The following is a 6,401-nucleotide window of genomic DNA, read 5'->3' as shown; positions in this document are numbered from 1 at the left end:
GCCATCCTCCCAAACCCACCTCTTAATGGCTGTGTCATATGACAGTCCTAACCAGTAATTTTCATGGTAACGAAGACCTTGGCAAACATCAGAAAGTTTAAATAACTCCTGCATTATGAAATCCTGCACAAGAACAAGAGAACCAATGTAAGTACTGAGTTTCTCCCATTTGAATATTTCATTGGAAATGACAGGATAGTCTCATTAGAGTAATTAATGTTAGTGCTCTTGCACAGTGATATGTATCATCACTGGAGTTTCATGCAGTTAATGATTTCACAGGCCACTCAGTTTGGAAAAATTCTTGCCCTCAGGATATGCTAACCAAAAGGAAAATAAAAAGAATCAAGTGTCTCAGCTGAGTCCCTTTCTTTAGTGTCCTGGAATAAAATAGCTGGCTGTCTATCAACCCCCCATTCCCTTTTTCTCTCCCACACCGGAGGCCTAGGTTTATAGTTGGTTCTCTCAAATAAAATTAAAGTGCTTTCAGAGGATATTAGGAGACAATAGGCTAGATTCTCAACTGGTGTAAATTAGCATAGCTATATTACCCTCAATAGACTTAGCACCAGTTTATACCAACTGAGGATCAGACCCAGAACTTTTAACGTTTGTGAGGTTTAGATTATAAATTGCTCAGAGCAGGAACTGTCTCTTTGTTATATGTTTATACAAAACCTAGCACAACAGCACTGGGGTCACGCTTTATTACTGAAATGCATATTTATTATTCAGTACATCTGCTAAAATGATGTCACAAACTTTATTGTTCATTGTCCATTGTCTCCCAGTAACTCAAGATGAAATTTTGACAAATTACGGGTAAAAATATACCTTTATCTAACTGCCATTCCTGTAAACTCAGCCTGGAGCCTGAGGGTCAGATCTTCAGATGGTGTAATTTGGTGTAGCTCTATTGAAGCCAATGGAGCAACATTGATTTACTTTAGCTGAAGATCTGGGATAAAATTTTCAAAAGCACCTAAATGACTTGGGAGCTAAAGGGCCATTTTGAAATGTGTCTCAGGCACTTATGAGGCTAAGACTCAATGAGTTTCAATGAGGATCAGGCTTCTAAATACTTAAGTTGCTTTTGAAAATGGGACTTTGACTTCAAAATCACATAGGTGCTTTTGAAAATTTAACCTCAAAGTATTACTTTTGTCACTAAGATAAGCAGCTCTGACTCTGACTGCACACACAAGGAGCTAATCTGTGAAATAATAAATTGCATTTTTATGAAGTCATTTTGGAGAGTAGATCTGCACTTCTAAGTTTTCAGATCAGTAACAAAATATAATTGTAGCCATTAGCAAATCACTTTTTGTCAACAATCACCATACATTGTTTTCTTTATTTTCAGTAGGAAATAACTGTAGTAACAATGTGGTAATTTTGTATTAATGGATGACAATGCTTATTTTTTTAATGGCTCTCATTCCATATGAAAATTATATAATTTTAAAATGAAATAGGTCTTGGGAGATAACGGAAGGAAGAGATGATATTCACTAAATTCATGGTGTTGTATTTGTCCTGAGTCTCAATCATGTTTTCACCATTATTAATTACTATAAATTATGGCTGTCAAACGATTAAAAATTAATTGCAATTAATCATGTGATTAAAAAATTCATGATTAATTGCACAATTAATTGCGCTGTTAAACAATAATAGAATACCATTTATTTAAATATTTTTGGATGTTTTCTACATTTTCAAATATATTGATTTCTTTTACCACAAAGAATACAAAGTGTACAGTGCTCACTTAATATTTATTTTTAATTACAAGTATTTGCCCTGTAAATAAACAAAAGAAATAGTATTTTTCAGTTCACTTCATATAAGTACTGCAGTGCGATCTCTTTATCGTGAAAGTGCAATTTACAAATGTAGAATTATGTACAAAAAACTGCATTCAAAAATAAAAAATGTAAAACTTTAGAGCCTACAAGTCCACTAAGTCCTACTTCTTGTTCAGCCAATCGCTCAGCCAAACAAATTTGTTTACATTTTCAGGGGATAATGCTGCCTGCTTCTTGTTTACAATGTCACCTGAAATTGAGAACAGGCATTTGCATGGCACTTTTGTAGAGGGTTTGCAAGATATTTACATGCCAGATGTGCTAAAAATTCATATGTCCTTCATGCTTCAACCACCATTCCAGAGAACATGCATCCATGCTGATGATGGGTTCTACTCAATAACAATCCAAAGCAGTCCATCATTTTTACAGTGAAAATATTTGTAATAAAAAATATAAAATGAGCACTGTACACTTTGTATTCTGTGTTGTAATTAAAATCAATATATTTGAAAATATAGAAGAACATCCAAAAATATTTAATACATTTTTAATTGGTATTCTACTGTTTAACAGCGTGATTAAAACTGTGATTAATCGTTATTAATTTTTTAAATTGAGATTAATTTTTTTGAGTTAATGGTGTGAGTTAACTGCGATTAATCGACAGCCCTAGTAACAGTTATTTTTATTACTCCCAAAGATGTGCTAAGCAGAGAGCCTTAATGCTTTTAAGTCCCACATAAGCCCTCACAATAGGTCTTAAGTGGGACTCAGGTGGTGCATAATACATGTCAATTTGACCCTACAGGACTCTAGTGTTCTGTAACAGTGCTGAAAATAGTCCTGTCCCATCTACCCTAGCAGTTTTGTTTTTTAATATCAGTTGAGGTGAAACCAGTAGGTTTATTGTGTCAGTATTGGGCCAATGAAGCAAGCACTACTAGTACTATAGCCTGTTAGGAAGATAATTAAACAGTTAAAAGCATTTCTAATAAATACTGCAGTTACATTGTGTTCTAAATAACGAACCTTTAACCATATAACAGTGAATTGTATAGTTTATTCTGCCTTAGGCCATTTAGACATTTTTATCTTGTTGAATTATGTTGACCAGTATTCAAAAATAAATAAATATTTACCAGTTCTTCTTTGCTGTCTATCTGAAGCAGCTTGGAAGCTAGTGAAGAACAATAATCTTTACTCTTTTGCCAAATTTTAAATTCATTAGAAAAGTGGTAGCAATCCTCTCCGTGCTGTAACCATTTATCTGGACATAGGCGGCATTTGGAGCCTTCAAAACAAAACCAAGTTGATGATTACACCATATTTATCAGTCATTTGAGGGTGATGCAGTTTAATTTCAGAGTAATTTACCTAGCAAAATATCATTCTATGGCTGGAAACATTTGCATTTTAACACTCTCCAGTACCACTCATCCATCATTATTTCTTCCGTCTATTTGTAATGGGACTTATTGCCAAAAATGGCATTAGCTGTTGCATGATTAAGGGCCTTACCCTACTCCCATTGAAGTGTCAATGGCAAAATTATAACTGATTTCACCATGAGCAGAAGCAGGCTCCAACTGTATTCAAACATAGTTTTGCATACAATTATGAAACTGCCTTGGGGTGACAGCGGATTCCCCAATATGGTTTAGTACCTCGGTAGCTTGCCAGCTGCTGGACAGCCTTTGAAAGGTTTAAGTTCTGTGCTTGTAGAAGCTCTAGCTGCTGGGTGAGGTTCTACAGGTTTTCCCTCTGCTGGGTGAGGTTGTCATGCTCGCTGGCTTCCAGGCAGGACAGCTGAGAGGCTTCAGATCAGAATAAGGGAACAATACATTGTTTTTACTGAGCCATGGAGGAAATGAAATAATTGACAGAACAATGATCACTGTAACAGCTGAAATGTTTTATGTTATATATCATTGTCCCCCGCCCCCAACCACTGCAGGCTGCTGCAACGTTGTTGGTCTAATTTTGCATCATAGTTATCTTGAGGCAGGGACAATGGGCCATATTCTGATCTCACTTAGACTAGTGGGTGATGGGGTGTGTACCCCACGTTGGCACTGAAAGGGTTAAGGGTAGCTGGAGAGCTCAATTATGGCACCTTGTGGCAACTACAGTGTGTGTCAGGCCCAGTTAAGGATGAGTCCCAGCTGGGGAGGAGCTAAGTGGAATATAAAGGAAGGGCTTCAGGATACTACGGAGGCAGGAAGCCTAGGGAGACCAGGCCTTGGGATCCTCTTCTAGGAAGGGAACTCTGGTAAAAAGCCAGGAGAGACACAGGGAAGCCATGGTGGTGGAGTGAGCTATGATAAAAGGGCAGGAACCAGCTTCCAAGAGAAAGCCCTGGGAGCCATTGCTCCTTACAGGAGCTGGAAAGAACTTGTTGAGCCTGGAAAGGGCGGTGGAAAAGGACCTAGAGACAGACCAAGGTAGGAAGCAGTCCTGGGAGGCAGTAAACCCTGATACACGAGGTAAGGACTATTGAAAGCCTGGAGACAAGGGGTGTAAGGAACACTGGGCCCAGAATTGTGGGCCAAAGAGCTGGCATAGCATCATTGGACTATTAACTGTGGGACTTTCTTACCCTGGAAAGGATGGGGCTGAATGCAGCCTGGCTGGAAAGCCAAGTCATGAGAAGAATCAGACCATTGCAGGGTTGGAGTGATTGTTGGCAAGGGGCACTAGACAGGGGAGTTGGAACAATTTGTAGAGTGGGGGTGCTGAGAGCCATTGAACCAAACTGTAAATCCTTGCCAGGGGTGCAGCAGAACCAGAGGTGAAAGTAAGCCGGTTTGGTCCAGTACGGCATACCTGCAAGAGCCGGTACACAGCTGACCATACTGGAAGGGGGCAGCTTCCCCAGGCTGGCAATTTAAAAGGGTCCTGGCTGTGGGCAGCGGCCAGAGCCCCATACCATTTAAATCACCGCCAGAACTCTGCTGCTCTGCTGGAGCCCCTGCGTAGTGGTGGCGGCCGGGAGCCCCAGAGATCTGGCAGAGACAGTAATAACCATGCAGCCATCAGAGCTGGATGCTGAGAGGGAAGGAGGGAATTGGAGGAGCTGAGCAGCTGCTACATTAAAAGTTGTGTAATGCAGGAAGGGTGAGTGATATGGGAGAAAGGAGAAAGAGTTTCTTTGCCTCTGTCTATTGCTCTACTTGTTGCTTATCTCTTCTGTTTTCTTAAGTGGCCCTTCTATTCACAATCCATTGGTACCTTTGTCAACAATTTACAATAATTATAAGAATTCAGGAGAGGTAAGAATCAGAGATCTGGAGTAACTGAGGGAACAATGGAAGAGGAGAGAATGGGAGGGGAACAAGGATGCAGAAGAACAAAAGGAGAAGAAAGAGAAGGCAGCGGGGGAAGTGACAGAAGGGGAATGGGACAGGGCAGAAGGGAGAATGGAATAGTCCAAAGTGGGGTATAGAAGGGGACAAAGAAGCAGAATGGAGAGGGAGGGGGAATAGAGAGAACCATCAGTCTTCCCCTATGTTAAGCCAGCAGGGCCCAGGCCCAGGTTTGGGAGAGCTGGCTGTGGGTGACAGATAAGCACAGGAGACTAATGCCCTGATATATATAGGGTAAGGGATAACCTACTTTGGATTTAGGGTTTTGTACATTGTTAATACTTGCATTTGTCATGGTTTATAGGCCAAATTCTCTGCTGCTATAACTCTACTGGAGACAATGGGCAGAATTTGGCCCTATATGTCTAAATGCACATCCATTAGGAAATATGTGAGTTGGTTTCCCCATGCCATGGCTGTATGTTTATAAGTAGAATGATCATCCTTAGTATCTACCTGCTGATACTTACAGTTGGCACCAAAGATCCTTGCGGTTGTCAGCAAAGCCAAACAGAGGATCTCAAGAATCACTGCAATGAGCCACCACTGTGGAGATGGTGATGGAGACTCTAAGAGGGAGAAAAGTAACAGAAAGACAGGTGGAAGAATTCAGGGGCAGGCTGAAAAGTAATTGCGCTGTCTGAGTCCAGGTAGGCAGCCCATGGCTGGAAATTGGAAAGGTCAACCCAACCAACCTTATGCCATTAGAATGTGCTGTGCAATGGACTCTTACCCCAGCTGGAGAGCACTGGCCAATGGGCCCCTTCAGTACATGAGAGTACTAGCCAACATGCCTCTCTTCTCCCCCATAAAAGAATAATTTGCTGATGTGTGATTGTGACCCTCTGTACCTCGGGGGAACAACTAGTACCCTCATGTTCATCCTTGTAAAATGATTGTGTGGTATCCAATGCAAAGTTTGTCATGTCAGGTGTCTTTGGAAGGCTCACAATGCACTGAGCATTATTGTTACAGTAATGTTATAGGTTATAATTTCATGGATGTAGTTATGAGGCTGAAAATGTATCCTCGTGGCTTAAAATAAGCCCAGGCAAAAACTCCCCAAGTACAGAGAGGCATTCACACCTCATCAGGGCAGGTATGGAACAGACCCAGCCCAGCCTCCCAGGAGCAAAGGACGCAGGCGTAGGCAGCAACAAAAGGATCTGTTGGACTCTCGAGTGAGTCACCTCCCTTTCTTTGGCCAGTCTGGGACTGCTATTAGGTA

General features: G+C 40.8%; 1 long non-coding RNA gene across 1 annotated transcript; it reads right to left on the bottom strand.

The window, feature by feature from the left end:
• Positions 1 to 2,912: 2,912 nt before the first annotated feature.
• LOC123374418 lies at positions 2,913 to 5,744 on the bottom strand. Its single transcript, XR_006581104.1, has 3 exons — positions 5,644 to 5,744; positions 3,476 to 3,625; positions 2,913 to 3,102 (listed from the first exon to the last, which is right to left on the bottom strand). It is a non-coding gene; the product is annotated as an uncharacterized LOC123374418 (long non-coding RNA).
• Between the last annotated feature and the right edge of the window lie 657 nt (positions 5,745 to 6,401).

Source organism: Mauremys mutica, chromosome 1 (assembly GCF_020497125.1).
Source record: "Mauremys mutica isolate MM-2020 ecotype Southern chromosome 1, ASM2049712v1, whole genome shotgun sequence".
NCBI lineage: Eukaryota > Metazoa > Chordata > Testudines > Geoemydidae > Mauremys > Mauremys mutica.
This window is presented reverse-complemented; position numbering and strand designations above follow the sequence as displayed.